Source organism: Mastomys coucha, unplaced genomic scaffold (genome assembly GCF_008632895.1).
Source record: "Mastomys coucha isolate ucsf_1 unplaced genomic scaffold, UCSF_Mcou_1 pScaffold1, whole genome shotgun sequence".
Lineage (NCBI taxonomy): Eukaryota > Metazoa > Chordata > Mammalia > Rodentia > Muridae > Mastomys > Mastomys coucha.
In genome coordinates, this window is record NW_022196891.1 from 4,077,501 (window position 1) to 4,093,627 (window position 16,127).

At 37.7% G+C, this 16,127-nt stretch overlaps 1 long non-coding RNA gene across 1 annotated transcript in view; it reads right to left on the minus strand.

The window, feature by feature from the left end:
- LOC116097438 overlaps positions 1–15,912 on the minus strand; it is a 73,426-nt gene extending 57,514 nt beyond the window's left edge. The window contains exon 1 of the long non-coding RNA XR_004121430.1: positions 15,739–15,912. This is a non-coding gene — a long non-coding RNA (uncharacterized LOC116097438). The remainder of the gene's footprint in view (positions 1–15,738) is intronic.
- Positions 15,913–16,127: the final 215 nt, after the last annotated feature.

A 16,127-nucleotide genomic window follows, 5' to 3' on the forward strand; every position in this document is an offset into this window, starting at 1 on the left:
TTTTGGAGGGGAAACTGGGAATGGAGAAATTTACATGTAAATAAAGAAAATATCTAAAAAAAAAAAGGTGAATTAAAAAATAAATAAGTGGGGAAAAGTAAGAATTAAAGAATTTTAACTTCTTTGGGAAAAAAGCACATGCAAAAAATATGATTGTTTGAATAGGAATGGCCCCCATAGACTCAAGTGTTTGAAAGGTTAGACCATAGCAAATGACACTACTTGGAGTTATGGCCTTGTTGGAGGAAATGTATTACTGTGATGGCAGGCTTTGAGGTTTTCTATGCTTAAGATTTGCCCACTGTGACACACGGTGTCCTTCTACTGCCTGTGAATCAAGATGTAGAACTTTTGGCTCCTTCTCAAACACCATGTCTGCCTGCATGCTGCCTTGTTTCCTACCATGATAATAATGGACTAAATCTCTGAATCTTTAAGCTAACATAAAGTAAATATTTTCTTTGTAAGAGTTGGCATGGTCATGTTGTCTCTTTACAGCAATAAAACCATAACTAAGATACAACTAAATGCCTATAAAGGTAAAAAAAAAAATATACAGAACATTAAATAGATTGGGCCGGAAAAGAAAGTCTCCTTACTACAAAATAATCAAAACATTAAATGTACATTAAAGAGAGAAACATATTAAGAGCTACAAGAGAAAAAGACTAACATATAAGGCAGGGCTATTACAATTACACCTGACTTCTCTAAGAGCCATAAGGGCTTGGACAGATGTGCTGTCTAACAGACCACAAACACTGGACCAAATACCCACCAAAACTTTCAATCACCATAAATTGAGAAAACAAGTCATTTCATGATAAAGTCAAATTTAAATTATCTCTATCTATGAATCTAGACCTACAGAAGATATTAGAAGGAAAACTTCAACCTAAGAAGGTTAACTAAACAGCAAAAAACACAAGGAATAAATAGTCTAATGCCATCAAATTGTAAAGAAGGGAAATGGACAAAATGCACACACACACACACACACACACACACACACACACACACACACACACATACACATATACAACAACAAACAAGCAAACAAACAAATACACCACCATGACCACAGCCACTACCACCACCAGCACCCAAAAAAATCAGCAATCATTGGTCATTGATGCCTCTTTTTTTTTTTTTTTGGTGTTTTATTCTGTTTTCTTTTGTTTTGTTTTGTTTTGTTTTTGGAGACAGGATTTCTCTGTATAGCCCTGGCTGTCCTGGAACTCACTCTGTAGACCAGGCTGGCCCCAAACTCAGAAAACTGCCTGCCTCTGCCTCTCAAGTGCTGGGGTTAAAGGTAGGTATCACCACTGCCCAGCTGGTCATTGATACCTCTCAATACAATGGTCTCAATTTCCCAATAAAAAAGATACAGACTAGCAGAATCGACATGAAAATAGGATTTGGTGTTCTGCTGCAGCCAAGAAACACACTTTGAAATAAGGAATAGACATTACTTTAGGATGAAGAGGTAGAAAAAAGATGTTCCATGCAAATAGACCTAAGAAACAAGCTGGTGTAGCCATTTTAATATCTAATAACATAGACTTCAAAACAAAACTAGTCAAAAGAGATGAGGAGGGATACTGCATACTCTTCAAAAGAAACCCATCCATCAAGATGACATTTCAACTCTTAACATCTATGCCCCAACACAAGGGTACCCAAGCTTGTAAGAAAACACTACTGAAGATTAAATCACATATTGACCCTCAATCACTAATAATGAGAAACTTAAGTGCCCCTTTCACCAATGGATAGATCATTCGAACAAAAACTAATCACAGAAATCCTGGCCATAACAGCCAGTATAAGCTAAATGGACCTAACAAATATTTACAAATCATTTCACCCAAACACAACAGAATATACTTTCCACTTTGCACCCCATGAAACTTTCTCAAATACCAACCACATAGTCAAACACAGAACAAATCTCCAGAAATAAAATAAAACTGAAATAAGTCCCTGCATCCTATCAGACTATCACAAATTAAAGTTGAATATCTTGAAGAAAATAAACCATAAGTGTTTATAAACTTGTGGAAACTGAACAACTCACTGCTAAATGGAAAATTAATGAAGACATATATAAATAAAAAAATAAATTTTTAGAACTTAATGAAAATGAATACAAAGCATGCCTAAACTTAAGAGACACAAGGAAAGCAGTGCTAAGAGTAAAGTTCAAAGCACTAAGCAACTATATGAAAATACTGGATCAATCTCATACTAGCAGTTTCTCATCACAACAGAAACCTCTAGAACAAAACAAAGTAATAATACATAAGAGGGATAGATTGAAAAAAATACTCAAACTCACGGCTGAAATCAGTAAACTAGAAACAAAGAGAACAGTACAAAGAATCAATGAAAGAAAGAGTTGGTTCTTTAATTAAATCAACAAGACAGACAAACCCATATACCTACTAACTAAATGGCAGAGAAACAATATCCATAACAAAACCCTAGAAGGAAATAGAGGAGTTAACAACAAACACTGAGAAAATCCAGAGAAAATCCAGAGAATCATAAGGATGTGATTTAAAAACCATAAACCACAAAATTAGAAAATCTAAGAGAAATGGATAATTTTTTATATAGATATGATCACTTAAGTTAAAATAAGATTATATAAAGATTTAAATAGGCCTATAGCCAGTATTGAAATAGATGCAGCCATTAAAAGTCTCCCTACCACCACCACCACAACAAAAGACAAGGTAGTTTTAGCACAGAATTCTTCCAGATTTTCAAAGAGTTTATGCCAATGTTCCATATAATAGAAACAGAAGGAACATTGCCCAATTCATTTTATGAAGGCATTGTTACCTTGATAGCCAAGTCATATAAAGACTCAAAAGAAAGAAAGAATTACAGACCAATTTCCCTTATGAATATAGATGTAAAAATATGCAATTAAATACTTACAAAGGAAATTCAAAAACATATCAAAAAGATCACCCTCCATGATCAAGTAAGTAGGCTTTATGCCAGAGATCCAATGATGGTTCGATATATGAAAATCAGTGAAATGAAACCCACTGTATTACCAAGCTGAAACAAAACAAAACAAAACAAAAAACCAACCAAACAAACAAAAACATACAGTCATCTCACTAAATGAGAGAAAGGCCTTAGACAAAATCTAAAACCCATTTAATAAAAGATATATAGACATTAGGGATACATGAGACATATATAGGTACAACAAAGGCAATGTACAGCAATTCTGTACACATTATCAAATTAAATTGAGAGACCCAAAGAAGTTTCATTCGAATCCAGAACATGGAAAAAATCAGAGAAACAAAAACTTTCACATTTGCTACAAATAGTACAAAATTATATTGGGTAATTGTCACTGAGCAAATGAAAAAAAAAATGATATGAAAAAATTCAAGTCTTTAAAGAAAGAAATTGAAGAATATTATCTGAAGATTAAAAATCTTCCATGGTCATGGATCAGTAGATTGAACATAGTAAAAATGACCATGTTACAAAAAATAATCTACAGATACAAAATCTGTACACAATTTTTTACAGGTCTTGAAAGGACAATTCTGAGCGTCATATTAAACATCAAAAGCCCAAAACCCAGGAGAGCTAAAGCAATCTTAAATAATAAGAGAATTTCTAGATGCCCCCCATTCTGAGTTAGAAGTTGTACTACAGAGCTATAAGAATAAAAACCACATGAATTTGGCCTAAAAGCAGATATATTGATCAATGGAATCTAATTGAAGACCCAGAAATAAATCCACACACATATAGGAAGAGAATTTCGCCAACTCCACATCTGCTGGAGGACTAATATCCAAAATATGTAAAGATATCAAGAAGCTAGATATCAAAGAAACAAATAATATAATTAATAATTGGGGAAAAGATCTAAACAGAGAATTCATAATACAGTAATTTAAAATGACTTAGAAATGCTTAAAGAAATGTTCAAAGTCCTTACCCACTAAGGAAATACAAATCAAATCTATTCTGAGATTCCTTCTTACACTGGCCAAAATGGCTAAGATCAAGAATACAAGTGACAGCTCATGCTAACAAAAATGTGGAGTAAGGGGAATATTCTTCCATTGCTGGTAGGAGTGCAAATTTGTATAGCCATTTTGAAAAGCCAATATGGTAGTTCCTCAAAAAGTTGAGAACCTCCAGACACAGTTGTGCACTTTTGTACACATACCCAAAGGATACTCACCACAGCATAAGGAAACTTGCTCAATCATCTTCATTGCTACTCTATTCATAAGAACCAGTGTCTTAGGACTTTATTTCTGTGAAGAGACACCATGATCAAGACAACTCATTTAAAAAAAAAAAAAAACCCATAGAATTGAGGCTAGTTTACAGTTTCAGAGGTTTAGTCCATTATAGTTTTATGGTGGGAATCATGGTAGCCAAAAGGCAGACATGGTGCTGGAGAAGGAGCTGAGAATTCTAAACATACTGGGCCTATCTTGAGCAGTAGAGACCTCAAACCCCACCCCGAGTGGCACTATTCCTTCAACAAGGTCATAGCGACTCAAACAAAGCAGTAACTCCTATGGGGACCATTTTTACTCAAACCACCATTGCCCGGTCCCCATTGACTTGTAGCCACATCACAATGCATAATGGATTTAGTCTAACTTCAATATTCCTATAGTTTATCACAGGATCAGCACCATTTAAATGTTCAAAGTCTATCTGACACTCAAGCAGTCTCTTAACTTCAATCCTCCATAAGATCAAAATCAAACAGCAGATCACATACTTCCAACTTACAATAGCACAGAATGTACATTACTATCCCTAAAAAGGGAGGAGAAGGAACATAATGAGGAAATACTGGACCAAAGAAAGGTTGAAAACCAACTGGACAAATCTAAACTCTGCATCCAAATTTCTGATATCAAAACACTCCTCATATCTCTAACTCCTTTCAGCTTGGTTGACTGTAGGATACTTCTTTCTCTCCGGCTTGTTCCACTCCCTCTTAGCAGTTCCCTGGTAGGTATCCCATGACTCTGGCATCTCCAGCATCTTGGGGTCTATGTTGAAAATACCAACAGAATACAACAGATAGAAGAGAGAATCTCAGGTGCAGATGATACCATAGAAAACATTGGCACAACAGTCAAAGAAAATGCAAAATGCAAAAAGTTCCTGACCCAAAACATCCAGGAAATCCAGGACACAATGAAAAAACCAAACCTAAGGATAATAGGTATAGAAGAGAGTGAAGACTTCCAATTTAAAGGGCCAGTAAATATCTTCAACAAAATTATAGAAGAAAACTTACCTAACATAAAGAAAGAAATGCCCATGAACATACAAGAAACCTACAAAACTCCAAATAGTTTGGACCAGAAAAGAAATTCCCCCGTCACATAATAACCAAAACACCAAATGCATAAAACAAAGAAAGAATAATAAAAGCAGTAAGGGAAAAAGGACAAGTAACATATAAAGGCAGGTCTATCAGAATTACACCAGAATTCTCACCAGAGACTATGAAAGGCAGAAGATCATGGGTTGATGTCATAGAGACCCTAAGAGAACACAAATGCCAGACCAGGCTACTATACCCAGCAAAACTCTCAATTACCATTGATGGAGAAACCAAAGTATTCCATGACAAAACAAAATTTACACAATATATTTCCACAAATCCAGCCCTTCAAAGGGTAATAAATGGAAAACTTCAACACAAGGACAGAAACTACATCCTAGAAAAAGCAAGAAAGTAATCTTCCAACAAAACTAAAAGAAGATAGCCACATGAACAGAATTCTAACTCTAACAACAAAAATAACAGGAAGCAACAATTATTTTTCTTAATATCTATTAATATCAATGGACTCAATTCCCCAATAAAAAGACATAGACAACAGACTGATTACATAAACAGGACCTAACATTTTGTTGCATAGAGGAAACCCACCTCAGTGACAAAGACAGACACTACTTCAGAGTAAAAGGCTGGAAAACAATCTTCCAAGCAAATGGTCCCAAAAAACAACCTGGAGTAGCCTTTCTAATATCAAATAAAATCAACTTTCAACCTAAAGTGATCAAAAAAGATAAAGAGGGACACTTCATACTCATCAAAAGTAAAATCTACCAAGATGAACTCTCAATTCTGAAACTCTACACTCCAAATGCAAGGGCATCTACATTCATAAAAGAAACTTTATTAAGCTCAAAGCACACATTATACCACACACAATAGTAGTGGGAGACTTCAATACGTCACTCTCTGCTATGGACAGATCATGGAAACAGAAACTAAACAGAGACGCAGTGAAACTAACAGAAGTTATGAAACAAATGGATTTAACAGATATCTATAGGACATTTTATCCTAAAACAAAAGAATATACCCTCTTCTCAGCATCTCAGTGTACCTTCTCCAAAATTGACCATATAATCGGTCACAAAACAGGCCTCAACAGATACAAGAAGGTTGAAATAATTCCTTACATTCTATCAGATCACCACAGACTAAGACTGCTCCTCAATAACAACATAAACAATAGAAAGCCCAGATACACACATACACGTGGAAGCTTAACAACACTCGACTCTATGATAACTTGGTCAAGGAAGAAATTAAGAAAGAATTAAAGACTTTTTAGAGTTTAGTGAAAATGTAGCCACAACATACCCAAACTTACAGGACACAATAGAAGCAGTCCTAAGAGGAAAACTCATAACTCTGAGTGACTCCAAAAAAACTGGAAAGAGCATACACCAGCAATTTGACAGCATATCTGAAAGCTCTAGAACAAAAAGAAGCAAATTTAACCAAGAGGAGTAGACGACAGGAAATAATCAAACTCAGGGCTGAAATCAACCAATTGGAAACGAAAAGAACTATACAAAGAATCAACCAAACCAGGAGCTGGTTCTTTTATTCTTGAATCCAGAGCTCTTGGGAAGTTGCAGAGCTGCAGACGTGCCCATTGGGAGCTCAGAGTGGATTAACAGTTCACCACTGCACATGGTATGTATTCACTTATATGTGGCTATTAGTCCAAAAGTACAGGATAACCATCATACAGTCCACAGAACCAAAGAAGCTAAGTAACAAGGAGGGGTCAAGAGAGGATGCATGCATCTTACTGAGAAGAGGAAATAGAATAGACACTGTGGGTAGACAGGGTGGGTAGAGGAGTGGACAGGACTGAGGTTGGAGATGGAAACAAGAGTGATCAAGTTGGTGGAGGAAGGAGGAAGAGAATACTAGGAGAGACCACTTAAAAGTCCCTGGCATCTATTGGGGTAACCTTCATTTCCCTAAGACAATTAGTGGTGGGAAATATGAAGCCTGAACTGGCCATCTCCTGTAACCAACAAGATTTTCAAAGGAGGCATTGAGACACCAATCCAGCTATAAAACTTTTGGATGGACCATGGCAACTCCTATAAAGAAAACATTTGATTGGGGCTAGCTAACAGTTTTTGAGGGTAGTCCATTATCATCATGGTTAAACATATGATGGCCTCCAGGCACACATGATGCTGGAGAAGGACCTGAGTTCTAATTCTGATCTGCAGGCATCAGGAAGAGAATGGCACACTAGGCTTAGCTTTAACATCTAAAACCTAGAAGTCCACCGCAGTACTTCCTTTGACAAATCCACGCCTACTCCACACCCCATAATACTGCCACTCCTTCTGAGTCTGTAGGGACTATTTTTGTTCAAATCACCATAGCCAGTAATTGGAATAAACCTAGATGTCCTTAACCATATGAATGGATAATGAAAATATAATACATTTACACAAATCAGTATTACCCAGCTGTTACAAAAAGTAACCAGACCCAAAGATAAATATGATATACATTCACTTATAACAGGATAGTAGCCTTTAAGTAAATGCTAATCAAGCACAAAATAAAACAAAAACCAACCAAGCTGTTGTACCAAAGGCAGGGGCCTGCTGCTGAGGCCCGGGTCTCTCTCTTTCTCCGTGGTGTTGACTTGTTGCTGCACGACACCTTCGTTCAAAAGGAAGCAATGTATAAATGAGTTACTTTATTGTAGGAAGGAGAAAATATGCCAGTTAAGTAAAGGGAAGGAAAGGAGAGGAAGGAGAGAGAGAGAAAGGAGAGGAAAAAAGCAAGAGAGCAAGAAAGGAGAGCAAGAAAGGGAGAGGAGAGAGGAGACAAAGTGAGAGCGCAAGAGCAAGAGGGGAAAAGTAAGAGAGTGAGAGAGTAAGAGTGAGAGGGTAAAAGAGGGAGAAGAGCAAGAGAGGGAAGAAGAGTAAGAGTGCAAGAGAGCAAGAGAGAGAGGAGGAGGCAAACCTCCTCTTATAGTGTATGGGGCATGGCATGTCTGGCTTTGCTGTGGTCAGATGACTGGGGGTAGGATCCAGCTAGAATGCTGGGAGCTTGAGGCATTGCCTGCCTGATAGAGCACACATCTCCTGCAGGGGCAGCTGTAAGGGGTTGTGACTGAAACAGGAACCAAAGACTCAGGAGTTACAGCCAAACTTCTTCCGCCCTTTGCAGGCAGAAGTTCCCCACAGGGGTCCAGGGCTCAAAGCCAATACTGGACTGAATTTAAGTTACCTGAGCAGAACACTGCCTCACATTGCCCTACACCAAACAATCAATCAACCAATCAACCAACTAACCAACCAACAAACAAAAAACTAGAGAGAGGAGGGCATCTAGGACTAATGAAGTGATCTCCGTGACATGGGGAAATAGAATAGATTGTATGAGCAGCTTGGGGTTGGATGGGGACAGGAGCATGAATGGGAATGAAGGATCACATTAGGAGGAGATGGGGTGGAGGGATATAGTATGGGGAGAAAAAACTGGATGGGAGGATTCTGGGGTGATGTGGAAACCTAGTGTAGTGGAAAAGTGGAAACTTCATGTAATCTATGAAGGTCATCCTAATGAGGACTTTAAGTAAAAAGGGGGATAAGGAATCTCAAGTGCCCATTTCTTACAGCTCTAGCTAAGGCTTCTAGTGGTGAAACTGGGGTATATTTAATTGGATTGTTGGCAAAAGGGGTCCCATGGAAGGCCTCAAACAACTCAGGCTAAGGCAGAAAGCTCCTCTCCACAAACAGACAGCATGGCACTGTCAGTCACAGTCGGTCACTGTCAGTGTTAGTGCCAAAGACTACACCTATACAACTCATTGACCATGGAGAAGTGGAGGTGGAGGCAACACGGAGCCTGTACCCCTATGTTATTATAGTCTTTTTGGTGTTGAAAAGTACTATGCAGGCTACACAGAGAGCAACATGGACACCAAACCAGCCACAAAACCTTTAACTTAAAATCTTCCCTTCTTGCAAAATATGCTGGAGCAATGGTGGGAAAACATGTGGGAGTACCTGACTAATAGCTAAGATCTTCATTTAAAATATCTAAGATTTGATCTTAGGCCCACTCCACTAGAAGAAACCCAGACAGGAAACTGCGTGAGTAACCAAGAACCAGAGACTTTACACCCAGAGATCTATCATAAGACCAAAGCCAAATGCTATTGTTTTGTTTTGTTTTGTTTTGTTTTGTTTTGAAGACTACTAATGATATTCTGCTGTGCTAATAGGTTAGTGTTTTATCCAGCCATCATCAAAGAGGCTTCCTCTGGTATCAGATGGGAGCATTTACAGAGACCCACAACCAGACGTTATGTGGAGAGTCTAAATTGGGGGTCTCCATCAAATCCCTCTTTTCAGAAGTCAGAGAATCCTATGAAAGAAGAGGTGGAATGATTGTAAAAGCCAGAGAGGTTGCAGGACACCAAGAGAACAAGGCTCTCTGAACCAACTAAGGAAGTTTGTATGAACTCACAGGCCTACATGAGCCTGTATCAGATCTTCTGCATATTTATTAAAGCTGTTACTAGCATAGTATTTTATGGAACTTCTGACTGAGAACCAGTGTGTCTCTGGCTCTTGTGCCTGCTCTTGGGGCTCTATTACTCCTTGTTTATTATTGCCTTGTCCAACTTTGATATGACAAAATAAATTTATTGTGATTCTGATATCAATTTGAGCAATTTACCTAACAATTTTTTTTTCTTTTTTTTTTTTTTTTTTTTTTTTTTTTTTTTGTTTGCTTTTTTGTTTTTCAAGACAGGTTTCTCTGTATAGCCCTGGCTGTCCTGGAACTCACTCTAGAGACCAGGCTGGCCTCAAACTCAGAAATCCACCTGTCTTTGCCTCCCAAGTGCTGGGATAAAGGCACATGCCACCACTGCCAGGCTATGTTTTGTAATTTAATATGTTAGTTTAATTGTGACATTAGGTCTCACCATGTAAAACAGGCAAGCAACATCCATTGCCTTCGCCTCCTGAGTGCCAGAATTTTAGACGTGTGCATCTACAGTTGACTATTTTACCATATTGTAACCACCAAATAACATCACAACCAATACATTTTGTGAAACTTTAAACTTATTAATTACGGTTAGTAATTCAGAAAATCATTCATATTAAAGTGAATAAATAAATAAAATGTGTAATTTTTAAAAAATTTGAAATTATTCTAGACTCCAGATGTCTCAACTAATACATCTAACCTACATCCTCCAGACTTCCATGGTCCTGAACAGCTATAGGGAAGCAGCCCTCCACGTTTGCACCAAATGAGCATTCAGGTTCATTTATTTCTGGTCTGAGTGATTTCTTCTACTTTTTCACAACTTAGGTAGTTGAGAGAAAATATGTTGTATATTATTTACTATGCTATAGAATTTTAAAGCAGAGATGTTTGTAGATTAACTGTCATGCAATATTTGTAAAAACTGAAGAAAATTTTCCTTCTGATAGCTTGAGATTAATATTTTGTGACATAAGACTATATGAATTACATTAATGGATTAAAATAGTCCTTGTTTCTTATTTGCTATCAATTAAAATATAAAGAATTACCTTTGCTTTCAAAGTCTACCAATATATTGCACTTGGCATACCTCTTTATGATGCTGGTTCCTAGTTGTCATTCTGCATTAATCATTTTTTTCCTGTTTCACACAAATTCTCTTCCTTTGCTTAGTTGATTATATCTGCCTAGCACACCTTTCCCATGATCTCTGCATGATCTATATGTGACCAATGACATCTTATGCAAAACTTCTGCCTTAGATAATAATAGTATTTTTCTCTTTAGAGCCTTGCCCTCTTAAGAATCCATTTCCTAGCTGGGCACAGAGCCAACATTTGGCAGTCAGAGGCAGGCAGATCTCTGAATTCCAGGCTAGCCTGGTCTACAGAGTGAGTTCCAAAATAGCAAGAGCTACAACCCTGTCTCAAAATAAAACAAAAACAAAAGCAACAAAATATCCATTTCTTTTTTCTTTTATGGTACTAATTTTTTATCTCCTGTATGTAAACTTTTGCATGTCTCATTGCCCAGGCTTCTCCTTGCTAGCTATGCAACTTTGAACTCTCTGTTGCACACCAAAGTGACATTTGCATAAAGAAATTAGTATTATACTGACTTTTGAAGAATTACATAAAATTAAGCACAAAATCCGATGTCTCTTGCCTTAACAACACTGCCTTTGCAAGCTAGGCCTCAGAACACCTCTGCCCACAAAGCCAAAACGAACATAAAGAACGGGAGACACAACAGGACTTGCATGTTTACTCAAAGAAACTTTTTCTTGGGGAAAATATGGCTGTAAATCAACAATATATATTGAAAATCTCAAAATCCATGTCAATATATTTTATTGGAAATTCTGATACTTTTTTTAATGCTTTGAATATAGAGAACTTTTTTCTTGAAAAACTGTTCAGTATTGTAAGATCTTATGTAACATTTCCACAAATAAATGAGTACTTCAAATAAAATTCAACATTTTTTTCATCCGATGCATAACACCATTTTTCTTTTTCCCACACTGCACTTAGCAAACTGTTGATTTAATGTGTTATTTTACCTAGTTCATGAAGTCAGTGTTAACTTGGAATATTTATTTTTGTTCATTTTGAGTCTAATTGCTTTGGAAATGTAGTTGAGACAACCTTGAGATTTTAAACTCTTTGTGAACCATGGAACAATGATTACTGTGCTCATGAAACAAGGAAAGTAAAAAAAAAAAAAAAAAAAAAAAAAAAAAAAAAAAAAAAAAAAAAAAAAAAAAAACAAACAACTCAGTTTTGTTAGCTTACGACCCTGCTCTCTGTTCTGAGCTTAACTATGCAACAGCTTTTGTAAGCTGTAAAGAACTCGGTAAGTGAAAGTTTTCTGACTCCGTAATGGAGCAGAGTGCCTGACACTTATGAGGGACACAGGACTGTTCAGTAACTGAGTGACAGCTCTGAGTCTACAATGAGAAAGGTTTAGAAAAGTCTGTATGATTTCATGTCAGCGTCTAGCTTCACTGTCGTTCAATTGCAAATATCAGATCTTTCCCCAAGAACAGGTTTCATGCTAAGGGAAGGAGAGGGAATACCCAGAAGTGTGGAAGGAGAGGGAATACCCAGAAGCGTGGAGTATCTGGAATCATATGTGGAAAGGGAGCAAGGGTCTGGAGCTGCCACACTGTAGTGAGCATTCCAGTCTTTATGAATGATGCCCAGGAAACCGATGCTTTGTGTTGCTGTCCTTTCAGAAGCGGGTATGTTTTTCCCTCAGCAACTCAAGAGTGGACAACCATAGAGTGGATACCCAGAACAACTACAATGAGAGCCTGACAGAGGTTTAGAGTTATTGGGCATGAGTCTCTTCACTTTGCTGTACTCTTCCTGCCTGAAATTTCCATCCTTCTTCAGCACTATTGAGGTATATGTCAAACTTCTAAATGGTGCATTACACCAGAGGCTCTCAGTCTTCTAATGTTACAACCCGTTAGTTCAGTTCTTCATGTTGTGGTGACCCCTGATCAAAAATTATTTTGTTGCTACTTCATAACTGTATTTTAAATGTTGCTATAAATCATAATGTAAATATTTGTTATGCAGGACACCTGATATGTGATGTGTATGATGAGATTATTTTCAATGGATATTTGTATTTAATATATGTTTAAACTCCTCAAAATTGACATTTGTAATAACTATTAAGTCATTGGAACAGCTGAATCACACAAGTGTCCTTACAAAAAAGGCACATAATTAGTCACCTCCTGGAGTACATTGTGTGAGGGTGTGTTTCTCTGTATTCAATTGTTAAATATGTACCAACAAAGAGCAAACTGCTAGCAAGATGCTGGCATGATGCTAGCAAGATGATATCTATGGTACATCACAGATCTCATATTTTGTAAATATTTGTTCTTCCTCACCTGCCTAAAGCAATCTAGAATTTTTTCTGATTGGGTGTAATAAAGAAGGATGGCCAGTAGCTGGGCAGGAAGTAGAACTCAGAACTTCTTGGCAGAAAGAGGACTACTAGGAGAAGAATCAGGTGGGAGATTCAGCCAGTGGACATGGTGATGAACCAATGGGCCAAAGTGGAACCGAGATGTAGAACTGGCCATGTGGCAAGGTGTATTTATGCCAGGATTATTCAGTTTAGAGGAGCTGGGAGACTGCCTAAGCTAACGGCCACAGCTTTAAAATATTGAAAGACATCTGTGTCATTATTTATATAGTTGGAGGGTCTGACCTAGTCCTGCTACAGTCACCAGAATCAAGAGTATATCTTAGAGCACTTGCAACATTTCTTTCCTAGAGGATGAGAACAGAAGAAAGAAGAACTGCACTTTTTACCATTTAGTTTTGAAATTATAATATATTTACTTTATTTCTCCATTTCCTTTTTTTCCATCAAACCAATGGTCCTCAATTGTCCTAATGCTGCAACCCTTTAACATAGTTCTTCATGTCATGGTGATTCCCCAGCCATAAAATTGTTTTCATTGCTTCTTCATAACTCTAATTTTGCTACTATGATGAATCATAATGTAAATATCTCTGTTTTCTGATGGTCTTAGTTTAGCCCCGTGAAAAAGCCATTCTACTGCTGCGGGAAATATTTTAAAAGGCACCAGCCCATGCTAGAGTCTGCTACTCTCTTACCCAGGCGATCTTGCCACCTCCATGGCTAACCCTATGTAGAGGCCACCCATCTCCCAGTTCTCTTGCTGTGGATTCTGCTCACATTTCCAGCCATCCACCCTCTGTGGTCAGTGGCCCCATATCCCAGTAACACAGTAAAATTAAGACTCTAGAGGCTTGTCATTTATAAGTTGAATTTATATCAGTAAATTCTCATTTCACGAAACGGCCACGCAATGAACTCAGAACCAACTGATGTTGATATAAATTGCCCACCTAGATAAATCAAATTGTCCTGTAATTATCCATCCCTTATAAGATTTTCACAGCTACCTGTGGCCATTTAAAGACAGGCAGAATCTGGATCGTCTTTCTTTCCTCCATCTTCCTTCCTTCCCCTCCCTCTCCTCTCTCACCAGCCTCTAAAACTCTCTGCTTTTCTTCCTTTTCCACTGCCCAAATACAGGCTCTCACCTTATCTTGTGACTGCCCTCACCTGCCTATAGACATCAATCTACATTTTATCCCAAAGGGGTTGGGACCTCTGGGCTGAGAACCACCTCATTATACATTACAAAGACAAAGACTCACACAAGTTCTAATGAAGATTGCCAGGCAACAAATAGACTATTGTTAGCACCTGCGGACAAGAGCAATTCTAGTTATGGGACAGGGGAGAACTCATTTCTACTTTAATACTTTTCATTATGATGAACAAGAGAATAGAAATAGAAAGTGATGTTTATTGTAAGGTTTGTGGTTCTTCAAAAGAACCCGCACTTCTCAGAGTTCTCTTGTCCTTGTTTCTTAAGTTCTTAAATAATTACAAGGTAAATCTTCCTCATATATTACACATACACACAGAGAAACACACACTCACATTCATACATACTCACACACTCATACACTTACACATACATACACACATATTCACACACACTCACATATACACACAGTCACACACATATAAAAACGCACACATTCACACACACACACACTGACACACACCTGTTCACACACACATACATACACACACTCATACACACACACAAACACACACTTTAACATTGTCTTTTAAATATGATCTTAAGAACATTGCATCACAGAAATGATGGCGGGTAAAACAATGACTTTACGTATTTAGAAAAGAATTTAAAACAATGTTCAAAAGTATGGTTCTTGGTCAACGAGGGCTACAAAGACTACACCATCTAACTGACATTAAGAAGATTCATTTTTGGAGGGGTCTGACAGGTGCAGGTGATAACTTACATGTCTGCATTCCAAGTGGGCATTCTGTACTCTTTAAGAATCTCTGGGACACAGAATGGCACAATTGGCAGGTCCCCAGTTGGTAGTGATAACTTGTGTCTATATGGATGTGACACTGATCAATAGTAAATCTGATAGCCTATGGCTTAGGCAGGAAATAGGAAGTGAGACATCTGGGGGACAGAAAGAATTCTGGGATAGAGTGAGGAACAGGAGATTCACCCAGGAAGATGTGACTAAGTCATGATACCCGAGCACAGGTAACCAACCATGTGGAAGAATACAGATTAGAATAACTGAGTTAATTTAAATTATGATCTAGTCAGAGAAGGGCCTCACTATAGAGCCAAGGTATTTCTAAATATATTTTAAGTCAGTCTTATTTCTGGGACCGTGGGGAGGAAGAAGCAGACCTAACTTCTACACCAGTTAGTATATAGGATTTCTTACCCCTCAAGTAAATGCCCATCTACTGACCATGTGTATCTGCTTACTGCTGTCAACATCCTAGCCTTGAATGAAGATCCACAATGACAGGTCTGCTTTCCACACCTCTGTTCTCGTGCTTGGCTCAGTGCCTGGCTTCCCAAGGATGCTCTGCTTCCAGAATATTTGTCCAATGAATGAATGAATGCCATGGGTGCCCATTGTTCTCTGTTTAACTTCCCTACTTTGTACTGTAATGTCTGAAGAATCTACTTTTGAAACTGTACTCTAAATGGGCTCTTTTGTCGTTTTTTTTTTTTTTTTTTTTTTATTAAGAGGGGCCTTGGTTTCAAGGGCTTACGCTCATTTTCACCAAAAGGATATAAAGAAGGGAAGTGTGAAGACAAAGACCCCTGCCCAGCGTTTGACAGACATTCTTT